Raw genomic sequence first — 12212 nt, 5'->3', positions numbered from 1 at the left:
AAATAATTGCAAACTGGACTTTCTGGAACACACCAACAGACTGTCCCAAAGGAACAGGACTATTTTTACACAGAAGAATTATATCATAAATTCAATTTCCTATGGCTGGCCTGAGATTCTCAGACAAGAAACCTGGGCTGTTTTCTAGAAGGGCTGGGGGAGCCCAAGAGAGGCAAATGACCTTGTGAAGAGCTTAGGCACACTCCAGTTTGGGGCAGTGGAGTGATTGACTAAGCAAAGGCTTTGGAATTATTGGCGTCCCATGAGCGTGGCACCAGGCTAGCAGGTCAGGGACTTGAACCCACTGGAGACATCTAGTTTCTCATGTCCACTGTCCACTGGTGTGTTTGTCCTGGAATTCTAGGAACCTTGGCTGGGACATTTCTCAGTGTCATTTGGCCTGGCTCTTTAATGCAGATTAAGTCACTAGAAAGTCCTCCTTTCCCCCACGGACAAGGTCAATAGGGGTTGGTGACAGGGTGACTGGGAAGGATGAAGGTCAGGCATATTAGATAGGGGCTGAGGTTGGGGATAAACAGAAGTGAACCCAGACCTCCCACTGAGCCTTTTGCCAAATTTCAAATTTGTCTAGCCTACTCAACTAAAAATACTCTGTTTTATGGGGTTTGTTTTTAGTTTTTTAAAAATATTTTATTTATTCTTCTTCTTTTATGTGTATGTATATAAAGTGCACCCATGTCATACAATGTCTATGGAGGTCAGAAGAGGGTGTTGGATCCCCTGGAATTAGAGTTATAGACAGTTGTTATCTACCATGTGGGTGCTGGGAACTGAACCCAGGTCTTCTGCAAGAGCAGCCAGTGCTCTTAACCATTGAGCCATCTCTCCAGCCTGTTTTTGTTGTTGTTGTTGTTGTTTTTTGTTGTTGTTTGGTTTTTTTGAGACAGGGTCTTGATATATAGACCAGATTGGCCTTGAACTCAGAGAGATCCACCTGCCTCTGGCTTCTGAGTGCTGGGATTAAAGGTGTACGGACCATGCCCAGCTATTTTTGTGGCTTTTAAATTAATTTTATTTATTCATTTTGAGAGTCTTACACAGTCTAGGCTGTTTTTAAAGTCACCATGTAGCTAAGACTGGCCTTGAACTCCTGATTCTCCTGTCCTCTGCCTCCCAAGTGCTGAGATTATAGACCCACACCACCATACCCAGTTCTTAAGTTAGTCTCTTTTTAAAAATTCATTTATTTTTATTTTATGTGTATGAGTGTTTTGCATGCATTTATGTAAGCACTCCCATGTGTGCAATGCCTGCGGAGGATAGAAGAGTTGATTGGATCCCCTGGAACTGGAGTTATAATCAATTGTTAGCTGCCATGTGGGTGCTGGGACTTGAACCCAGGTCTTCTGCAAGAGCAGTCAGTGCTCTTAACCATCTCTCCATCTCCTCTCTTTATTTTTTTGAGACAGGCTTTTACTGTGTAGAACAGGCTGGCCTCAAACTCACAGCAATCTGCCTGGCTCTGCCTCTTGAACTGAACCCTGGATTCAAAAGCATACGCTACCACTCCCTGCTGAAAATCATGTCTTTTTTTCTAATCTTCCTCATTCCCTTTATATCTCTTCTCCTCTCTCTCTCTCTCTCTCTCTCTCTCTCTCTCTCTCTCTCTCTCTCTCTGTCTCTCTCTCTCTCTAAGTATGTGAGTCTCTGCCTCCCTGGGACATTGAGTTGGCACTCAGAAAGTTTCAGGTTTTAGAGATGTTCAGTCTGTGAGCCCAGCATCATGGATTTGAGACCGATTGGGTGGTGAGGTAGTGGCTTTCCTCTCCTGTCATGCTGCACTGGATCAGCCTGGACTCTGGGAGAAGGTGGCCCTTAACCGTAGGTCCCGTGTCCTCTCCCCACCCTCCTCAGTTGGGGGTTCCAGGCATGGCTCTCCTCACCTCCCCCTCTCTGCCTTTAGGTCAAAGGGGTCAGGAGGATGTAGAGAGAGCACTGTGGGTTTGCTGTACTGGAGAAAGTCAGTCCAGGCAACCAGATCCCTATTCCTCACCCAGAGTCCCAGCCCAGCCTCCCTGTTGGGACAGATGGGGGCCCTGTCCCTAGGGTGCTGAGCAGGTATTAAACACTGTTAAGGCATCGTTACAGTATGTAAAAATTCCTCCTCTGAGTTTTCCTGCTGAAACTCAAGTCTCCTGTGATGGTGAGACAGATGAAGAGGACTCAGGTCTCCCTGGGGTGCTAAGGCATTGTTAAAATTCTATTAAAAATCATTCTACTGATCTGACACTCAGTCTCCTGTAGATAAGCAAAGACATGGAGGGGAAGGGCAGGTGGTAACTCCCTAACTGGCAGCTGCTGGAAGCTCCCTGACTACCCAGGCTGCCTTGAGCAAAAGGACTGTCAGTCATACAGCCAGCCCAACTACCCTGGGCCAGCACCAGCCATCTTGAATACTCCATGGTGTTCTGAGGAAACCACACAGTGATCACAGCTGCTTGTTCCCACAGGTGAGGACTGTGTCAAACAGTCTACACTGGTTTTTTTGCTATCACAAACCTCAGTGACCTCTACATGACCCTACAACCATTTCCACCCAGGCCAGGGGAAGCACTTTCCCTAGTGGCCTAGCCAAGAGATTGCTGTGTTTAGGGCTAAACAGATAAAAGCTGTGATAGCTGTAAACACAAGCCTTCATTTGCATGTCATGTCTGCCATGATTGGTGCAAACACTCTTTCTCTGGCTGTAGAAGCAGGCTGTGTGGCTCAGAGAGGAGCTGGCTGAGCTGGTAACATGCAGAGAAGCAGTGGCATCAGAGAATAGAATGGTGGCTGTGGTGGCGGCAGCAGCCATGGAATAGCAGCGTGCTAAGTTGCAGAAGGTGTGGTAGCTATTTTCTTTCTTTGATGCTGGTGACAGAGGTGGAGCTGCAGAGAGCAGCTCAGAGGCCAAGGTGCATGAATGGAAAAGCCTCGGGCCTCCCATACCACCACAGTTTTGTTTTGTTTTGTTTTGTCTTTTGGTATTTTTGAGACAGGGTCTCCCTGTAGCCCCTGCTGGCCTGGAACTCACTATGTAGACCAAGCTGGCCTTGAACTCACAGAGCCACTAGCCTCTGCCTCAGAAGTGTTGGGAGTAAAGGCATGCACAACCACACCTGGCTCTCCCATCACAGTTTTATCTAAGGTACTTGGTCATTTTCAGAGGGTGATACATGGGGTCCTGGAATGAATCTCTGTAGATCTAAAGGCAGGGTACACCCATTAAGTAACCACTCTCAGTTCCCCTCATCCCTACCCTTTGGCAATCACTGTTAAGGTTCAGATAGCCCCTCCCCCTCACCAGCAGGGTCTCATGTACTTCTCAAGCTCCTGAGAAAAGGGAACTGAGTTGATAAGCACCTTGATCTTTGAAGTCAAGAGTTTTCTTCACTGTTTGGCCAACACAGCAGGCTTCCCCTTTGATCTCTAAAAAGAACAGGTTTTAACAGTCCCACTCTCCCACTCCACCCCCCACCCCCCCCAATTAAAAAAAAATACATCTTCCCCCCTTCTGCAGGAAGCAGAAGCCTCCCCCTTAAAAAGACCCCAGCTCACGACCCAGGCAGACATTTTCCCTACCCAGAAGGGAATCTGTCCCATGTGTTCCTTTGTTAATAAACTCTGCTTTCTCCTGATCACCCTATTCGTCATACGGCTACTTTTTATCTATCAATCACCAACTTATTTTTGTGTCTATGAAGTAGCCTGTTCTTGCTCTTTCATAGGGCATCATCTAATTTGTGTTCTTTTGTGCCTGGCCGTCTCTCAGCACCACATTACTGAGGCTCACAAACACTGTAGCATGTGTCATAATGTTATGGAAAAATTCTTCAAAAAGCTAAGCGATCAAGCAGGCCACCCAGGAGAGTCAGTGAGCTTGTTCATTTTTACAAGCATGTGGTCCCAGAATGAGCAGGAAAGGCTTCAAGATTTTCTGGGCCCAGAGCAAAAGACAAGTGAGGTTATATAGGACTTTCCACGTCATCGTTTTATGACTGGTACCTGGGCCCTATGGCTCTTTACTTTGATGGGACATGTTAGCTTTCTGAGTTTGCCTGGTCATCGTAGCTTACAAAGTAAGTATCCCAGGCATGGGTCAGGACATCTGCTGCCTTTGATATATAGCTAGGTCAGGCTAATTGGCCAAGAGTTGGTCAAATGGTTATTGCAGTTTATAAAAAAAAAAAAAAAAAAAAAAAAAAAAGAAAGGAAAATATCATAGGCAGAGGTGTAGATATCTGTCACATTTGATCTATACTTTATTTGGACTAATTGGGCCAGGTGCCTCATTAAACCATTTGGTGAATTTTCCATTTTCTTAGTTTAACATCTCTATCAGATGTTAGAGCTTTATCAGATCACAGAGCTTTAAGGTATTACAGAGTAATAAAATATCTCAGGGTAGTGAATGCATCACAGAGGAATAAAACATTATTACCAAGTAGTAAAATGTCACAGGGTTACAGTTCAAGATATCTACCTAGTAAGTAAAACAAAGGGAAACTACAAAATAGTCTAAGCTTAGAAGGAGATTATGTACGAATACAGCTTAGTAATAAGAATATAACTTCTCCATATGAAGAACACTATTCCTTTTGACGGCTGAATAATATTTCAGGTGCCTGAGGTGGCCAGAGGCATCAGATCTCCTGGGGCTAGAGTTACAGCCACTGCACATGGGTGGTGGGAACCTAATTCAGGCCCTCTGAAGATCAGCAAGCACTCTTAACCACTGAGCTATCTCTCTAGGTAATAGGAATTTTTAAAACAATAACCATTCAAATGGTCCATGCTTTCTGCCTGCCCCCCAATGAAGCACTCAGTGTTGGTAAGATTCAGAGACACTCATGGGTATATATAGCTTAAATATAAATGATAGCTTTTGGGGGGCACACTTGGTTAAACCCCCAGCTCCCCAATATTTGTCAGCTAAGGAGCTTCAGACAAGGCCACTCCTAGCTTCCCCAAGCTACTATCAGGCATCTGAAAAAATGGAGGCTGGGGCAACGACTCAGTAAAGTATTTGCCTTGCAACCATCAGGACCTGAGTTCAGCACCCATATCAGGATGCCTGGTGAGGCAGCAATCTGGTTTAATCCCAGCATTGCAGAGGTGGGGATAGAAGGACCTGGAACTTACTAGCCAATAAGAGACAGTGTTTCTGAAAATGACATTGGAAGCTGCCTCCACATGTGTGCACACATGCACAAGCAGAAGTATACACACACACACACACACACACACACACACCCATGAACAAGCATACATACCCACACATGCATAAAAGAGATTTGTGGACTGGCTCAGCAATTAAGAGCACTGGCTGCTCTTGCAGAAGACCTGGGTTCAAATCCCAGGCTCTAGTTCTAGAGGATCGACATCCTCTTCTGGCCTCCACGGGCATTGCGCAACATGGGTGCACTTATATACATGCAGGCAGTACATGCATACACATAAAATAAAAATAATAAATAAAACATTTAAAAACAAGTTTTGTGGAGTTGAGAGTATGTTTTTGTGGTCCCAGCTACTTGGGAGGCTGAGGCTGGAGGATGCTGGAACCCAAGAGTTTGAGGCCAGCCTGAGCAAACCAGACCTTGGTCTAAATCAGAAACACCCACCAACAGTATCCTTGGGAAGGGCCAGTAGGGTGAGGACCCAACTGTTTGGCCATCCCAGGTCTGTCTTTGGGGCCTGAGTATGTAGTTCCAGTTGGGCCGGTGTAGATTTTGGTGGAGTGGTTCTGAGGCCTGGAACTCAGGAAGAGCCCAGGAGTGATGCTTTAACAGAGCTAGAGATTCCCAAGGTGCTGTTCCTTTCTGTAGAGCACAGTCCCCATCTCTACACCATCCTTTCTGCTGGTTTTGTCCCTGTGCTATTGCTGGTTCTTTCTGGCTCCTCACCCCCAGATCTACTTCTGATTCAGGCTGACTTCTGTCTGACCTCACTGTGACAGAGATCTTTTCTAAACACAGGCACAGCTCAGAGTCCCCTCCAGAGATACCCTATTGGGTCTGAGGTTCAGGAATGATTGGAGACCACCCAGTAGAATTCGAAATTTAGAAAATTTTATTGAAAAGCATTCCAATTCTTGAACGACCAGTCGGGCACAGACTCCGAGAGCCAATGAATGGAGTCCGACCCCAACCAACATTGGCGGGGGTGGGGGTGGGGGAGTGTTATTGGGTACTCTTGAAAAGGTCCACACAAACTGGGTGACCTTTGAATTGATTGGATAACTCTGAATTCGTCGTACGGGGGGAAATTTCATTGGTTATAGTCATGGTCAGCTGCCTGGAATGTCTCAATTTTTCCTTTTATGGTAGGGTGCCCCTATCAGCCTCTGGATGCCCTTTTATGGTCAGGAATTTCATTTGGTTTCTGTTAGACTCAGGTAAGCAAGGCATGTCCAGGCTTGCCTAATCTTACCCCGTAGTATGGGGCAAAGGAGACTTACAAGTTCTAGGAACAGAGACTTAAGGCTGACAAGATGGAGGCTGCTAAAAAAATGAAGCCAGTGTGACCTGGATCCTTCAACCCCAAATCAGCTGCAGTTATCTGGGAACTAGATCCGACAAGAATCTGGGCCCGTGGGTTTTGCTTTCTCATTATGGGACGTGATCAGATCCAGATTGTGTCAAGCTTTGTCATTCAGGAGAGAGACCAAATGAGTTTGAAAAAGATGGCTCTCGCTTGTCTGCCATTTAGAACAGGTAGTTTCCCTGCCTGCAAAAGAGCTGAACCTGAACTTGGGTGCTGGCCCTGTGGAGCAGAGTGGATGAGAACACATCGTTAGGGACGGTACCAGAGGCAGACAACCCAGCACCCCTTCTCTGGGTCTGCCCATCCCTTAGACATGGGTGAATTCTGACTGAAGCAAACACATGACACTTTTGCCTTTTTCCTGCTCAGGCAGAGACATGTGACCCCAATTCTGACGAATGGGATATAGAGTTCCCTGGGGGTGTCTGGGAAAGGAATCATAACTCCTAGAAAGAGATGCAGCCCTTTCACCTCTGGAAACAGCGTGCAGGTGTTTGCCCCTCACTGTGGCAGCCCTGTTGAGAGCACGAGGCAGATGATAGTGAAGAGAGAGAGCACTTGGGTCCTTAACATCAGACTTAACCCACCTGGGAGCTGCTTGGCCTCTGAAACCCTGCTCAGGGAGGTGAAGATGCTTTGGCTGGGCTTTCTTATTTGCAAGCAAGCCTTCCACAGGCATGTTCTTTTTTGGGGGGGTGGGGGATAGCGGTTTATTGTGGGGGATCGAACTGCTGTACTGCCTCTTGGGATCAGAGAGACAGCAGCCAGCAGTGGAAGTCAGATGTCTTTTACAGGCAGTTGGATGCTTGGGTAACTTTCCATGACCTAGGCTGGGCAGTTTAGCTTGGGATTTGTTGGTCTCCCAATAAGCAGAGGGACTTACTGGGGCTGTTTGAACCCACTATTTTAGAATATTGGGAGCTGTGCCACCATTTTAGAAGTCTGCCAGGAACCCAACATTCCAGCTTTTTGTTGATGATAAGGGGCAACGGTGGTCTTTCTTAGGCTACTTCCTGCTGGACAGGGATATCGGCAAAGAGGGGTGAAATCAAAGGGCTGGAACATCAGTCTGAAGTATGAGGTCAGGAGGGCAGGTGGTGGTAGGAGACCTGAGGGGATTTGGTTAAGAGCATCTGGTTCACTGACTGTTGGGTCATCTCATTGATTCTGTCTGGAACTCTGTCAGAGGGTGAGTGGGATAGAGGAAAACAGATGAACACATAATCTCGGGCCTGATACGGTGAGTGGCAGGAGCTGGCATAGGCAAAGTGGTCCTTATCACAGTCAGGAGTGCCTAGTCATCAGTTTGGTTTGGTTAAAGGAGGAACCGGGTCACAGGAAACCCAGGCATTCCTCTCGGATTTCAGCACCATACATATGGAAGCATGCAGACAACTCCATGGGGGACAGCAGTTTACTGGGGAGGTGAGGGGTGAATCAAACCACTGGATTGCCTTCCAGGATCAGAGACAGCCACAGGCATGTTCTTGATAGCTCCGTGTCTTCTTGGGCAGAAGCAGTAAGTTCAAGGCCTAGCCCCTAAGCAGAACCAGGCAGAACCCCATATGTATCAACTCCACATGGCCAACTACCCAAGCTGAGGCCTGTCCATGGGGTCCATACTTTCTGCTTATATCCAATATCACAGCATCTCAGGAGAACCTGCCATCCCCAGAGGAGCTCATCTCACCCAAGCCCAGAGAACAGCCTCCCCAGGAGACCACTACAGCCTCTTCAGTCCCATGAGTGAAGGAGATTCCAGCCCCTCAGGCCAGCCCTGGATAAGAGGTTTTAAATGTCACTTAGGGGTTAGAGATGTGGTTCAGTTGGCACGCACAAAGTCCTGGGTTTCATCCCCAGCACCATAGAACCTGGGTATAGTGGGGCACACCTGTCATCCCAGCACTCCAGAGGTAGAGGCAGGAAGATCAGAAGTTCAAAGTTGTGAAGAAAGACAAAGTCATCATCTGAAAAAGGGTAAATCATGTGTACTCACTCCAGCAAAAAGTGGGATGTTGAGATCTCCCCAGATAGGAAAAATTAAGTGAGTAACTCCTAGAACTCAGATATTAAAAATAAGAAGGGGCTGAAGCGATGACTCATTGATTAAGAGCAGTGTCTGTTCTTGCAGAGGATCCAGGTTTGGTTCTCAGTACCCATATGGTGGCTGACAACTATCTGTAACTCAGTTCTAGGATCTCCAACACCCTCTTCTGGCCTCCACAGATATTGCACGACATGGGTGCAATTACAAACATGCAGGCAAAACACTCAATACACATAAAATAAAAATAAATGAAAGCAAATTGAAAATTAGAAAAATGAAAAAAGAAGAAATCTCATGGCCAAAATGACTCAATCAGTATGTCCCGAATGTGGAATATCTTTTATGTTTTCTTTGGGGGGAGGGTAGGAAGACATATATAATGAAGTAATAGTGGCCAAAGAGTCTCAATATGCTGAAAATGTCTTAGCCAAGTCTAAGGAATGATAATCCCTGAGTTCAGCATAATTAAGACACCAGTACAGGCTGGAAGGCAGCAGTGTAGCTGAATTAGTGAAAATACAATAAAGGTTCATTTACACCTGCTGGTGAAGATTTGCCTGCTTCAAGTCTTTTAAAGATTTCTTAATAAATACTTGATGATAAAAAAGAGAAGTTCAAGGTTATCCTTGGTTACTGAGGAGTTTGAGGCCCACCTGGAGTTAGAGATTCTGTCTCAAAAAATAAACCCCAAAATGTCAGCATTCACATCTAAAAAGATATGGGGAAGTTAGCTTCCTGGGGAAAGATGAATTCCATCCCATTTTATCACTAGAAAGCATGCCAACAGGGCAGAACACTCCATTAACAAGTGTTTCACTCCCATTTGTTGCTGTGATAAAATACCCTGGCTACAAGAGAAAGGATTTATTGTGGCTCACAGTTCCAGGTCACAGCCTGTCACTGGGGGAAGTCAAGGTGGCAGGTACTTAAAGTGACTGACTTATTTAAGACAATCACACACACACACACCCCCAGCAGACATGCCCACAAGTGAATCAGATCTAGCCAGTCCATCCTTGAGACTCTCTTCTCAGGTCATTCTGGGTTGTGTCAAGTTGACACTTAAAGCTGACCATCACAACAGGAATACCATCACACATCTCCATATGTGTCCTCTTAACAGCTAGCTGATGTTTCTGCCCATCTGTCTGGTTGGCTTGCCTCCAAAGACCATACTCCAGAGTCCATGGTTTGGTCCTGTTCACCATGCATCCTGCAGCCCACAGAGTTTCACCAGGCACTTGGGTGACAGTAGTTGATCTCAGGATGAACAAAGACTCAAAACTGATCATCCTGTTCATCACCTCCTTCAGAGACTTGTACCCTGATATCACCAGCCAGCATAAATGACATGTGGACTTCAGTGTCATCCAGGCCAAGGTGGCAATAGAAGCCATGCAGCCATTCCTGTGGGTCATTTCTGTCCCTTCCCTTCTTCCACTCTTTTTTAAAATTTTATTTATTATTTTTATTTTATGTGTGTGTATTACCTACATGTAGATAAGTGCACCCATGTCGTGCAATGCCTGTGGAGGACAGAAGAGGCTGTCGGATCCCCTGCGACTGGAGTTATGGACAGTTGTTAGCTGCCATGTGGATGCTGGGATTCGAACCCAGGTCTTCTGCAAGAACAACCATTGTTCTTAACTGCTGAACCATCTCTCCAGCCTCCATTTCTTCCACTCTAATGCATAACCCATCATTGACTGACTACTTTAAATGAATGAATGGGTGTCCTGTGTGGGGTGGTTGAAGCCAGGTCAGCTGGGGCCTTCCTCACCTATGAACTATGGGGTCCTAATTACAGCTGCATGAAGACAGGTACACAAAGACTGGCACTGTTGACCTGGTTTTTATGAGGTTGGGTGTTGGAGGGGTACCTTCTAGCCACAGGAGAGCCTCTGAGAGAATCATTTTATATTTACAAGTGAAAGAACCCCCTGGGGTCCCCTGTCTGAGGAGAAGTGCCCCCCCCACCATAGCCTCCAGATGCTGTCTCTCCACCAGCTCCCATAGCAATGACTGTCTCTTCTATGCTTTGCCTTTTTAAAATGAACTGAACCACCATGTGCCCAGCTGGCAAATCCAGGCCCAGTTCAAAAAGCATCAGGTCTGCATCATCCAGAAGCCATTCCTGGCTCTCACTGCATGCTGGTCTTTCCCAGTGTTGCTGAGACACCAAGCAGGTCCCCACCTGCCCCATGGGCCATGGCATGTGACTCCAGTCCAACAAGGACTACAGACTAGTTGAGGTTTTGCATTTTGGTGCATTTTCAAACCCAGATTTGAAATTCAACCCAGATCTCAAGTCTGTCTTGAGTGGTGTTCAGCTTTCAACATTCTGGGGGCAATTTGGATTTAATTAATTTCTCTTGCCTTCCAAAGTAGAATGATACTTTTTTCTTTCTTTCTTTTTTTTTGCAGTTTCCTGGCCCGAAGCCTTCTGGTGGAAATATTGAGCAGGGGAGGGAGTGTTTCCTCCTAAGAATTCACATAAAGGGAATTGTTGCTTTAGGGGAAGTGGTGGGTTTCTGAGCCTACAAGCAGGGCTGCAGGGCTCTGATGGCAATATGTATGTGAACTGATGAACTCCACAATGGGTCCTGCCATGTCATCTGGTGTGGCTGAGACTGGTGATGGCCTTTGAGGGTCAAGTGTCCACGCATCAATGCTTCTGTGCTGTGCAGTGACCCAGGTGAGGGGTGTGTGTGTGTGTGTGTGTGTGTGTGTGTGTGTGTGTGTGTGTGTGTGTGGTGTGTACCAGCTATTACAAGTCTCCATATGCTGGTGGTACAAACTGATTTTTTTTTCCTTGTTTTTGGCAGTGCTGGGGATAGAAGCCAGGCCTCACACATGCTCAGCAAATGTTCTACACTGAAACACAGATCTTTTTTAAAAAATTGCTTTTTGAGACAGTGTCTTATTAAGTTGCCCAGGCTGGTCTTGAACTCACTTCGTAACCCAGGCAGGCTTTGGACTCATGATCCTCCTGCCTCAGCCTCTTGAGTAGCTGGGATGACAGGTCTAGCTTTGAACAACAGAAATCTTCAGTCTTACAGTTCTAGCACTCAAAATGAGACCCTGACTCAAAAAGTAAAAAGAGGGCTGAGGGCAGGCTGCAAATCGCTCAGTAGGTAGGAGCACATGCCACCAAGCCTACCTTCCTGAATTTGATATCTGAGACCCACAGAGGGAAGGAGAGAACTGACTCCTGCAAGTTGTTCTCTGACCTCATCATGTATGCCATGGCAGGTGCATGTCCCTGTTAAGGTTCAGCTAGCCCTGCCCCCTCACCAACAGGGTCTCAAGGACTTCTCAAGCTCCTGAGAAAAGGGAACCTAGCTGATAAGCGCCCTGGTCTTTGAAGTCAAGAGAAGCAGACTTTTCTCCACTGTTTGGCCAACACAGCAGGCTTCCCCTTTGATCTCTAAAGAGAACAAGTTTTAACAGTCCTGCTCCCCCCCCTCCCCGACTGCCCAACTTAAAAAAAAAAAATACATCTTCCCACCTTCTGCAGGAAGCAGAAGCCTCCCTTTTTAAAAGACCCCAGCTCATGACCTGGACAGACATTTTCCCTACCTGGAAGGGAATCTGTCCCATGTGTTCTTTTGCTATTAAA

General features: G+C 46.5%; 1 long non-coding RNA gene across 1 annotated transcript in view; it reads left to right on the top strand.

Moving 5' to 3' along the window:
• The window catches only part of LOC115071396, an 18414-nt gene extending 7140 nt beyond the window's left edge, over positions 1-11274 (top strand). The window contains exon 3 of the long non-coding RNA XR_003850482.1: positions 11018-11274. This is a non-coding gene — a long non-coding RNA (uncharacterized LOC115071396). The remainder of the gene's footprint in view (positions 1-11017) is intronic.
• The last annotated feature ends 938 nt before the right edge of the window (positions 11275-12212 follow it).

The sequence above is a fragment of the Nannospalax galili genome, unplaced genomic scaffold (assembly GCF_000622305.1).
Source record: "Nannospalax galili isolate Female #2095 unplaced genomic scaffold, S.galili_v1.0 scaffold218, whole genome shotgun sequence".
In the NCBI taxonomy this organism is placed as follows: Eukaryota; Metazoa; Chordata; class Mammalia; order Rodentia; family Spalacidae; genus Nannospalax; species Nannospalax galili.
Note: the sequence above shows the minus strand (reverse complement) of the source record. Positions and strands in the feature narration are given on the sequence as shown.